Raw genomic sequence first — 13,209 nt, forward strand, 5'->3', positions numbered from 1 at the left:
CACACTTTTTTTTTTTTTTTTTTTTTTTTTTTTTTTTTTTTGCTGCCCCCAGCACAGCAGGCAGGTGGCTTTCGGCGGTGCTGGTCACGCAGATTCAGCAGCATGCCTGCCGGAGGTCCGCCAGTGCCGTGCCATCAGCGTCCCCGCCGCCAAAGCCGCGGGAACGGCGGACCTCCCGCAGACATGCTGCCAAAAGTCACCTGCCTGTCGCCCTCACAGTGACCGGCAGGCCGCCCCCCGCGGCTTGCTGACCCAGGCACACGCTTGTTGCGCTGGTGCCTGGAGCCGCCCCGATTACCAAGCACAACGTGTCCACCCAAATGTGTCTCTTGTCTTCTGGATCGTGACATGTGCCTGTGTTTTGGATAGAGGCTATTGTAGTTTCATCTACCTAATTCCATAAAGAAATGTAATGGTTTCTTACAACTACTTTAAAGGTGGTGGTTATGTGAAAAAATCACAGTAACCTACATAATTGAAAATGTACGAGCAGTATCAGAGACACCTATTACAAATCTGATTTTAAAAACAATTAGTCACAGATTTACTTGCTCAATAGAAACCATGGTGGAATAATTTGAGATCACAAAACTTTACTACAAAGCTCAGCCCTAGGTACATAAATTATTACATGCTATGGCATGAAATTCTTTTGTACTCAAAGATTTATCTTTGCATTATCAGAGACCCCCCCTTCCTTCCATTTAATAGGGCTACAGTAATGTTAGCAAGAGTTTATTCATTTCACATTGAATCAAAGAAAAAACATGCTCATGGTCTGTTTAACCTTTAGTAAAACAGTGACAAAGATTTAAGGAGAATAAAACACATATTATACCCTGGAGACAATACTCACAGAAACAAAAGAACTCCATTTAGATTGACAGTAGCCTGCATGGTCATTGTTTATCTGTGCAGTAGTATATAATTATGAATGCGGATTTTCTTTACCATATGAATTTTGCAATATTAAATATTGGGGTTCCCATGCCAAACCAAAATAAAAAAAGCTAGCATTTGTCTTTAGGCCAGGTATGATGAAGACAGCAGATGTACAACTCTTGCATAGCTTTTTTCACCTTAATGTATTGCAAGTTCACTTTTATCATTCAAATAGTCACCAAAAAGCCTCTAAAACTAGAAACTCAGGGAAAAAAATTTTGCTGCTGCTGAGGATCTGGCCCTTAATGTTAAAATTTTTAAATATGTAAAACATTCATGAATAAAACTAAGTAGAAAACAAAACAACACTGCTGCAATGTCTGGAGGTATCAATGTGCAGTCAGCCACTCTGTATCTGTGAATGTAGATAAGCAGGATCAAGCCAATCACTTGGTTTATGAAATAACATGCTAACTGGGTAGGGGAGAGAATCTCCATCTTGTTCTGTTAACAAAAGCCCTCAATCCTGTTGTTCCTTCCTGATTTCCACTGGGGTACAGCTGTGTTTCCCTGCCTTTCCATCAGATGTCTTTCTCTTCTCTGTATGAATGAATCATATCAAAGGCCCAGTCTTGCACACTCTCTTCTACTGATCCTGGGCCAAATTCCACCCACTTTACATCTAACTGGCCCTAAGCACTAGAGAATCAGCCCACAAGGTAATGGTGTGCAGGTGAACTGGCCTCCTATATATCACCTAAGTTTGGGGATGGACCCCTTTTCCATTGGTAACAAACCCAGCCTTCCTGATGGGATAGTGTAGGGGAACTGCCACTTGGGTTTTCACAATTTAAGGGACTGATTCAAAGCTTGTTGGAAGGCTCCCTGTCATAATTCACAACAACTGTACCTATCTCCAGGGTCCTATTTTTAGGCTCCTGGCTCCTCAGCTATTACCTCTCTTGGGCGGAGATGCATATCTCTGTACCTCCTGACCAGGTTTTTTCCAGGTTGCACAGTTCCCTAGCTACACTGAGTTTCCCCAGCAAGCCAGACTGCCTAAATGGCTTGTGTCTGCATTCTCCTCAGAGCTTATAAACCGCATAATTGACAGCAGTTATAAGTTGCCACACCGTCCTGTAAGTGAGCACTTTTATTCTTAAGGTAAAAGCATTATAGAGAAGGTGAAAATCTAAAAGAATCTACACACATGCTAATAAGCTTTCTAGAGATCACCACTGAATTCCAGTGAGGGATATGGCTGTTGATCAGACTTCAAACCCCACCAAGAAGTTTTTTTCTTGTTACAGAACAGCTGTTAACTCAGAAAAAGCACATCCATGAATGTCATTTTCTCCTTTCTATGACTCCATACTTTGATCTTTAGATTCCTGGAAGAGAGAGCAGACAAAGGTCCCCTCCTCAGGGCATAGCTGCAAAAGTCTGGGTTTTTGCTTAAGCAGAAGTGATACCTTTGCATACATCTCCCTGCCTAGAGATTTCCTGGGAGACCCACTTAACTTTGTTTTGTCCCAAAAGTTCATTCTTGTCTGGCCCATTGTTTCAAATAGTCCTCTAAAGCTCATAACACTTCCCAGGGAGTACACTGGCCACATCTTCCCCACTGCCCCCCAGCTGAGTAATTACATACAATCTCACGATAAGGCATGAATTTTGCATTTATAATACAATGGACTCCAAGGCTACTTAATTAAATAAGCTCTCCCAAAGATATTGCAGGAAATAGCCATATCTGTCATACTCCCAATAACTTAAATGGGCAATTCATCAGGTCCCGAAACATTATTTTTCATTTACAGTAGTTTTGTATGGTATTTCACTAAGACAATGTATTGAAAAGACCCCTGTCAAGAGACTGAAAGAAGATACCAATAGAATAGCTTGAATAATAAAGAAATACTTAATGAAAAATTGTTCCCTTGGGTTCTAACCAGAAGATAGTGCTATGTTTCCACAAAGAGAGAGCAATATACATTACTACTACTACTACTACTACTACTACTACTAACAGGCTTTATTATCCTTGTCAAATGAGAAATCTGATATGAAGTTCTTATTTTTTTTAGTCCATTTCTTTGTAATATATTTAATTAAAACCCATAGGGCCAAAGTCATTCTAAGTGTACACCCATTGAAATCTATCATTGCATCAGGGCTGAATTAGCCCATTATTAATTATATTTGACAATATTTATTCTAACTCTAAAATATTATATTACTTTATTTTCACATTTTGCTGACAGGCTAGGTGGCTGAAAAAAGTATACAGCTGCAGGTGCCACTGATTAGATGTTCTGTGACATTTTACATAACCGTATCCTGGCTAAATTTGGACAAATATATTTCATTTTCCAATAATTCTCCCAGAAATTTCAGTTGGTTGTTATTCTTCTCTACATTCTCCACTGTATTACTGATTTTCTGATATCAAGGAAACTGTATTTCATCCTCGAGGTGGTTACATTTCAATGTAAATTTAAGGTCCAGTCAATGGGACTGCTTTTGTGAGTAAATCTGCAGGATCGTAATTTGCTGTTTCCATCATCACTGGATGGAACTGTTTAAAATAAAAACATTAATTGGCAAACAGCAAATATTGGACCAAATTCATTCCTTGTATGACTCCTTTGAAGTCAAGGGAGTTACTATGACAGGGAATTCAGTCGGGAATTTTTTCCCCAAGACTCAACATTTTCTGTGTCTAAAGTGTACAATGCATCAATTCTGTTTTTACTCTTCATATGTGTATTTTGGTTTAATGCATATATTTTAATATTTCTGCTACTACTTTTCACCTAGCATATTTTTTCATTTGTACATTGAGATCTCAATCATCTGTATAAAATCTGGGAAACTATAGTCCATGTAAGACAATTAACACCACTTAACAGCTGTTAAAGAGGATAATTGCCTGCTGTTCTCCTCATATCATTCTAAATGCTAATTGCATACAATTTACTGTCCACAAACCCACCCTTATTTCCAGGTAAGATGTCCTCACTGTGGATTGGAAACTGAAACTGTGGGTATGGATGTATGTGTGACATACGCTCTGTACATGTGCAGCTTGGGAGTTCCATGACTGTCAGTAAATCAGAGCAGAGTTATAGTACTATAAGTATTATCCCAGAAGTTCCAGCAAGACATGGTATCAGCTTGCTTGTGGATTTCAGTGAAAAATTGAAAATTGGGGGGGGAATCCACCAATCGATAGGTACCTAAATCTTTGTGGACGTATTTCGGAGAAAGTTGTCATGATGGTAATTGTTACCTTCTTTGAGCCTGATCCTGTAGGCCTCCTCTCTGCACTCACAGAACTTGTCTCAACTTCCCTGGGAGGTAGAGTTTATTGGTTTGGACCCTAGATCAGTTTTCAAAACCAGACACTTGATGGCCTCAGTGAATTCCACAGGGTTCATAAATATTTCCGTTTTAGTTCTATATCCACCTACTAACATCAGTCTAAACTTTTCCAATTCATATGAATAATTTAGCTTCAGTTAGGGTTAGGGTGACCAGACGTCCTGATTTTATCAGGACTGTTCCGATATTTGCTTGTTTGTCCCGTGTTCCAACCAATGTTCGGTCGGGACACTGGACAAACAAGCAATTTTGCCCTCCACTCCGGCGCACAGGCAGAGCCTGAAGGGGCTCTCGCCATCCCAGCCCTGGCCCTGCCTCTTCCCCAAGCACGCCGCATTCCTCCTCCCTCCCAGGCTTGTGCTGATCACCTGTATGGCGGCGCAAGCCTGGAGGGAGGGGGTGGCCCCCAGCAATCACACTGCAAACTGCTCCAGTCCAGCTTCTCCAGGAAGGTGAGCACAGCCGGGCGCAGATCCTGCAGCAGCTCCCTCCGTCTGAGCCTCCGGTAGAAGGCGAGGCAGGCCTGGGCCTCCTGCGCCGTGCCCATGGCTCACGGAGCGGCCTGGCCCGGGTGGGGAGGGCGGCCGGGAAGCGAGCCAGGCTGCCCCGGGGATCTAGCGCAGCACGTGGGCTTGGCAGCTCCGGGCTGGGGTACGCTCAGCTGTTGCGGCCACTATAGAGTCGGGTGGAGACTGGGCTGTGCTGCCTGGCGGCGGCAGCGGGGGACACACTCTGGCGGCTTTTTTTGTTGCGCCGCTGCCAGCTTTTTTTCCCTCCGCCAGCCCCCCCCCCCCGATATTTCATCTTTGTCATCTGGTCACCCTAGTTCGGGTGAGCAGACATCCTGATGTTATTGGTACCATCCCAATACTAGGGACTTTGTCTAATTATATGTGCCACCTCCCCCCCCGTACTGTTTTTTCACACTTGCTATCTGGTCACCCTAGCTTCAGTACAGGATTATATATTGAATACAACAGCATGAATTACCAGTATAGATGCAATCTATTGAATGTTAGCATTTTACATGCAATATCAAATTGAAATAATTGACTTTAAAAGGCAGTACCTTCAACAAATCATGGCCACTGGAAAAGGGAATCATAATTTCATATAAAATTAGATGCAGAGTCCTTGATAAGACATGCTAAATGAATAACTGATGAATGGATGGTTTATTTTGTAAGTGGAAATCTTATTAGTTTGTGTAGATTATGATGGCTGATAGCTAGAAAAATAATTGGTCCCCTTTTGTGAAAAGCAGGTAATCCATTAAAGTGTTGCATGTGGAGATCAAAGGAATTTTATGTATTCTATTTTAATTTTTCCATGACACTTTAACCCTCTAAACACTACCATTTTTCAGGCTACCAGCCAAGTGTAAAAGCTTAGGAAGGCATCAGTGATATACATGCATACAAAAGGATACCAACATATAGGTGTGTGTGTGTGTGTGTGTGTGTGTGTGTGTGTGTATAGAGAGGGATTCCGCTATTTTGGGCTGTGGTATGAAGGTAACACTGGCATTTATTTGGGATGGCCACATTCTTGGTGGAAATTCACTACTAGCAACATTTGAACAGATAGTTTTGTCTTCTTTATTTGTTTTATTTTAATGCTGAGTGTTTAAGCTGGGAGGGGTATTGGGATGTCAGAATATGTCCAGGAAGAGGGGTGTGGGTTTTTTCCTATTGGTATCTTCACTGTAGGGGGAAGAGGAGGAAGGAGGCAAGTATGCATTTGTGCGAGGTTGTTCCATTGTCTTGTACTGCGGTGTCTTGAAAACAGTTAATTGTAGGTTCTCACGTTAAATTTCAGGGGATTTCCTGGTTTGCAGGTTAGGGAGCTCTGTAGGGAAGTGTTATCTGCATCTAGCAGCAGCCAGCCAGTCAAAGCCTAGGCTGGGAAAGGTTGAGTGAGTGGTGCCTCTCTGCTTCAGGGAGCAGCCTGCTTTTTGTGTGTGTGTGGTTTTGTATTCCTGTGTGGTGGTCTGAATTCTAAGAAATAAGTAGTGTTAGTGTAATCTTGCAGCAGGAGCATGTTCTTTTTTTAATCTAACTGCTGTGTGTGTATTCCATGAACATAACATGTATATCTGTGCAAGAACAGCCAATCTCTACAGTCCTTGCACTTGTGAAGTGAGAGTTTGTGTTGGGGAGGGAGATGGCATGACTGTTGGCACAGAAATCCCCAAAGTGGCATGGTTGAAGTAAGACAATGTCCTCCATACTGTCCAGGAGTTCATGGCTAAAATGGATGGTGAACACATGTGGCACCAATTCAAAGCATTACATTAGGTAGCCTAGAATTCCTTTAGGACCTGCCGCTGCACTTTTTTTGAACTGCTTTGCACCCTACCTGCCAAAGCCTATGGTAATAAAAACCACAATAGAGTCCATAAGATGTAAAACTGATCTTTTCTGTTTCAAACATTAAGAACAGTAAAATATTCCTCAAAGCTAAAATTCTAGGAACTTTTGTTTCCCAATTGGAGGAACTATTTTTACACATGGTAGACTATATTTTGCTGCTAGTGGTCTCAGAGGTAGTTGACATTTGTTTTGTAATTCTCCAGTGGGTGTCGGGAGGGAAGAGAGGTTCCCTGAGTGTAAGGGCTGGTCTACACTGGGGGTGGGGGAGGATCGATCTAAGATACGCAACTTCAGCTACGAGAACAGCGTAGCCGAAGTTGACTGACTTAGATCGACTTACCTCACATCCTCCCGGCGCGGGATCGGTGGCCGCGGCTTCCCCGTCGACTCCGCTTCCACCTCTCACCCTGGTGGAGTTCCGGAATCGACCGGGAGCACGTTCGGGGGATCGATTTATCACATCTAGACGAGACACGATAGATCGATTGCTACCCGCTGATCCGGTGGGTAGTGAAGATGTACCCTAAGAGAGCAGCATTTGGGGGAGGAGAGCAAGTGGAATCATTAGGGAAGGAACCAGTGACTGAGGGAAGAGAGTCTTAGTTTGGAGAGTTGCCTTTGAGGAAGGAGGGAAGTATTTGGGAAGAAGGGCATGTTCAGTTTGAGGGCAGAGACCTCCTTTTCACACTAGGAGCCATAGACAACTTGTGCCTCTTGATACTGGGGGGGGGGGGAGGGCAGCAATGTGACCACCCCACATGTCTTCTCGGGGAGCAACTTCCAGCACTACCTTCCTGGGCTAGGACAGCCAATCTCACCCTCTCCTGGGGTAACATGAGTGAGGAACACATGCTTCTGGGCCCAACTACCCTCTGGTTGAGCACTGGACAGGGAACCTGCTCCTGTCACCTTCCCCAGTGGACAAACCCCCTCAACCCTAAGCCCAGCCTGGGGCCGCCGCAGTCTCCTGGCCTCACCAAATTACCTGCAAGGGGGCACTGTCATTCTCCTGCTCACTTACTCACATTCAGCCTGGCAGCCGGCCCTGGGTGGGGAGCGGAAGGCCAAGCAGAAATCTGACGTAGGGCCACTTGACCCCATATGCCCCTGTATACACCAACTATGACAGGAGCAAACTTGGTGGATGGACATTGGGGATATCTTCTCTTGCCCCCACTCACCTCCCTGAAGAAATTGTCATTGGGAAGGAGAATCTCTCAGAATATTCCCTCCAGCAGCAGTCAGGCTGGATAGCTCTGGTTCCCACTTGGGTGGTCTTTCCTCTACCCTATGTGAGGTCAGATTGTTAGCTCCTGTCCACAGATAAGGTTGAGGACCATCAGCTCTACTTAGCTGGGTCCTTTGAATCACTGGGATGGGATATACAGGGATGTATAATTTGCAGACAAACTCTGGTATTTAGATATTAATGTGTTCATATTTGTACTTACAATTGATTTCAGAAGCAAAATTGCACCAGCAAAAAGTGAGGCTGCCTTTCAGAACAGTCTTGTCGTATCTAGTGTATGTAAACATAGATGTATAATGCATACAGACTCCAAAGAGTTAAATTTGAGAGCTGAACAATTATGTATTTTTAACTACCTAGTACTTGACAACCCAAGTGACATATTGAAGCAACATTTTTGTACCTTGTATTTATATATGTGAAAGGAATTCAGAACAAGAACATGAATAAAATATGTTCAATTTCAGTACTGGAAATAGCCAAAGTAACTGCTAACTGATTATTTCTGTGGGAGAAAATTGGTTGGAGTGGAAATGTTTCACTGACAATAAATTTGCTATAGTTTTGAAAGAAATACAAACATGTATCTGATCTATTCAGATGCCCTCTCATATTTGGGGCAATTTTCCATGTGTACAATTAATTGAGAGATTGAGTATCATTTAATTTCAGTAATGAGATATGACCTCAGCTGAATCCTTTATTGACTAATTCTTTCAGGATTATGACTTTACAATTGTTTTCAGTGGAACACATGAACTATCATGGAGTTGTATCTATGAAAATGTGTTTTGTGTTATATGCCTATATAAACAACAATGGATTTGTATGTTTCATGCAAACAGCCACCTCATATAAACATAGCTGGAATTATGCAGTGGTTTTGTAGCTGTGTCAGCCCCAGGATATTAGAGAGACAAGGTGGGTGAGGTATCTCTCTCAGCAACAGAAATTGGTCCAATAGAAGATATTACCTGATCCATCTTGTCTCTCATAGTTGGAATTGTCAGATACTCTTACAAAAGTAGATAATCATCATTCTCATTACATGAAGAATATTAAAGTATAGGGAAAATCAGAATTAGAAAATAGCATATGATGCCTGGAGCTAAAGGCTAAAATGTTTCAGATTTGGGTGCCTAAAGTTTAGGAACAGAAATCCATATTTAGGCACCTAACAGAATAATCTCTCAGATCAATTTTGTCCCATCGCTTTCTCCTGTTCCCTAGCTTATGGAGGACTTTTCCATCAAGTATTTGGAATGGTTTAATTGTTTTTAAAGGAATGTTTTTGAGTGAGTGATTGACATATAAGGTGCTGACATCACGTTAGATGCAAATCAACAAACGTTCTTAATTCACTGAAGTCCATGTACCAATGCTATCTGTGGGCTTGATCCTGAAAGTGCTGAGCACCCCATGTCCTGAGTTCAGTAAGTGTTAATGATGGTTAGAACTTTAAAGGCTTCAACCTTATTTATGGCTCTGATTTTGTTGTTGGTGGGGTTTTCCTCTCCTTTTTCTTTTTAGGTGAGTGTGTGTGTGTGTGTGTGTGTGTGTGTGCGCATGCAGACTTGAATCACATCTCAAGTTACAAGCATCATAAGGCAGATTCTCTTACCACTTCTGAGCAGTACAAAGGCAGTGGAACCCATCCACAAGTCCCCTGCTGGAGAGTCATGTCCAGCTCCTACAGAGGGCAGGGAGAGGGAGTGGTGGGATTCTGGGAGATGCTGTGCTCTGACTGTCCCCAGCTGACCTCCTTTTTGACCATGGTCAGCTGGTACAAGTCAGAGCAGCCACAAGTTCCATCGCTTCATTGGTCCATTGCCTTCAGTTGACTACCATGGTGTATAAAATCTACCTGAGTTAGATGCCTTTTCAGAATAGAGGCCTAGCACTAAATATTTGCATTCTGAAATTATTAAATCTTCTGTTTAATAATGAGTCTACAATTTTTGGCTCAATTGTGTTTTGCTTTTGCTTTTTCCTGTGCATATATAACAGCTTGATCAGTGTGTAAAGCTATCATCATATATAAGGTTTAATAGCCCTCTACCATATGATTTAAATGCTTGAAGCTCTTTTGTGTTATAGTTAGTTTGCTTGTAAAGGTTATTTATCTTTTCTTGCAGTAGGAGGAAAAACCTTCAGAAGTTTGTAAAGTGTGTTAAAATTACTTTTCAGGGAATGGAAACTGTTACGACTGGAATAAAAACAAATGATATATATATATATATATTTTTTAAATCTGCATATGATTGATCACAGCTATAGTATCCATGGCATAAATCTATAGATACATGAATTGAATTTTCTGAGAAATATCTGCAATGTCATGTTTGTAAAAGTGAGATTTTCCTAATGCCAGACTTAATTTATTATTTTTCATGTAACAATTAAAATGACAAACCGTTCTGTTTTGTGGTATGGTATTTCTTTCTTATGGTAATCATAAGAGGCTGTACCCGTGCCTATAGGTAAGGTTACCCAAGTGTTCCATTCTGTGGCTTCATTTTCAATTGTTCAAGTTTTTTGCCTTTGGGGTGGAAATTTGGCAGGTTCCTTATCAGCCCAGGAGTGATGGCTTACATCTTTAGGAAGAAAGTATTCAGACATTTTCAAAAATGAAAAGATTGGAAAAAATATACACTTGTTGCCTTATACATGGTTGTGTTTTTTAACAGCTGTAATACCTTAGTGGTTTCAAAGTAGTATCTTAACATTTGACAGGGAGGTAGTACCAAGGTGTCAGATGAATCTTTCAATGGTCAGATAACTATGGGTTGCGATTGGTCAAAATTGAGGTCTCTACATGCATGCATTGAATTTTATAATGAAAAGCTTAGTCTGCCATCATTCTACTGGTTCTGTATGTGCGTTCCTAGATAGGATTCTATCACTTTTCTGTTGATGAGGAAGGTATGCAGGGAAGGATGGCAAATGGAAGTCACTCACAAAGGAAGTAAAGATGGGATCCTGAAGGAAATCTTGCCTGTAACGTAGAATGGCTTGCATGGAAAGAAGCCAGCGCTCATGCTTCACTGGTTGCACATATTCCTCTCTGCAGAGTATTCTACTGTTGTCTTTATAAAAGCAGGAAGTGACCAAATTAAAATTTCATGTGCAACCTTAGGTTTGCCCCCTTGTGCATCTTTATGAAGATACAGTACTCGTACGTGATGAGAGAATGTTTTCCATGGGTTCCCTACCTCACGCCATACACACATTGGCCAGAGCAGGTATGTGTAATGGATTGGACTGGAATCCACAGCACCCTACTTCATTTCTTGCTGTTGTGCTATGATGTCTTGGGAGTGAGGCTATCATCTCCTCCCTCATTCACTGCAGAAGCTGTATGCTGTGTCATGAATGGGGGAGGAGGTTGGAAGAATGATTTAGTGGTTAAAAGACTGAAATGGGGTCCTCTGCCATTGACTTCCTGTGTGATCTTGAACAGGTCATTGAAACACTCTGTGCCTTAAATCTGCCTTTGTAAAATAAGGATATTAACATAAGAGCATTGTGAGAATAAATTAATATTTTATGAAAATACTACTGTAATGAGAACCAGAGACAAGCCTATAAAAGAGAGTAAAGTCCACTCTCAGTGCAGAGTTTGGAAAGTGTGCAGCACATGTCCCAGGAATTACATTGAATGGTGAGAATGAAAAAGCAACATAAACATCTCTTTTGTTCACTATGCACTGTCTATCCTGGGCACAGAATGAGGTCATGGTCCTATTAAAAAATAGTGATTGTATAATAAAAGGCACGTTTATACTAGAAAATCACAAAAAATCAGAGCCAAGTTGTACACGGACCTTTATTTTTGTAATTTTCTGTCTTTTCATTGTATTTAGAATCCTTAATTTAAAAATTGTTTATTGAATGATATATATCATTTATCATTGTAGCAGTATATTATCTAGTAAAAGTCAAGGGTGACTAGCACATGTGCAAAAAAATAAGGCCCAGATTCTCTCCTGTACTTGACACATGCTGAGCACAGGAGAGGGGGGAGTAAGCAGTCAGGGAATAAATTACATCTTTGTTTCATGATGCATTTGCATTAACCCCCAGCCATTGTTGTAAATTAGAGCATTTTAGGGGTGAATCTAATTTACAAAAACTGGCTATGGAATTTGACCATACACCAGTTTAGAACAGGCATGATGCGGGTGCACTCTGGCCACCTTCAACATGCTGCAGTTCGATCCCTATACCACAATAGGGGTTGAACTGCTGGTGCATGAACGGACTAGATCACTTTGTACCAACTGAGACCTTCCCTGTGCTTCAGGATGTCTCATTGAGCCTTGTTAGAGCCAGTTTCTGCAACCTGGGGCCACCTGAGTGATGCAGAGTGGCTAGAATAGGAGGAGAGAATTTGGGCTGTCTTTACTCTGGGCAAAAGTCTTTGAAATAATCAACTGTCTAAAATACACCTCTACCCCAATGTAACGCTGTCCTCAGGAGCCAAAAAATCTTACCGTGTTATAGGTGAAACCGCGTTACATCTAACTTGCTTTGATCCACTGGAGCGTGTAGCCCCGCCCCCTGTGTTATATAGGGTCGCATTATATTGGGGTAGAGGTGTATCTGAGTACTTGAGTGTTCCCCCCCCTCGCTGCCACCCCATCTCTTGTTAACTATAAGACTCTTGCTCACATAAAACATTTTGAATGCTTTTACAGTGTTACTGGACAAACTTTGTGGTCGAGACAAGGTGGGTGAGATCATCTTTTACTGGACTAACGTCTGCTGGTCAAAGACCGCACAGAGCTTGAAAGCTTCTTTCACCAACAGAAGTTGGTCCAAATTGTCTTTCTAATACCTTGGGACCAACAGGGCTACAACATCAGTGTGTGAAAGTAGAATGAATTATATTGTAAAAATAGAATGGATTAAAGAAGTGCTGTATGTACCTTAAGCAGAAATAAGGAATGCTGAAATACAGGTGTCAGGAAAAGGAACATTAAGGCATAAACAATGAGTCCACTTAAGCTAATGGTGGAATATCAGCCAGAGATCTGTAAAAGTTAGTAAGAAAATTGAATATGTATGTCTAGCCTCGGGTAAACGTGTCAGTTCTTTCTTTGTCCTCTTGTTAAGTTTGCGCCCTTTTTATCTGTATAAAATAAGGTAGTGTGGGTCTTGGATGGTACTCACATTATCTGGGTGTATTAGTAGAGCGCTATGCTAATAAAACAGTGGTCTGACAAATTGTGAGTCCTGAGTCTGATAACTGCAAATTAACTGTATGGTATACAGAGACCTCAGATAATATAAACACAATCTGAGTATAGTGTGGAGAGCCAG

Source organism: Terrapene carolina, unplaced genomic scaffold (assembly GCF_002925995.2).
Source record: "Terrapene carolina triunguis isolate 2854851 unplaced genomic scaffold, T_m_triunguis-2.0 Scaffold88, whole genome shotgun sequence".
In the NCBI taxonomy this organism is placed as follows: Eukaryota; Metazoa; Chordata; order Testudines; family Emydidae; genus Terrapene; species Terrapene triunguis.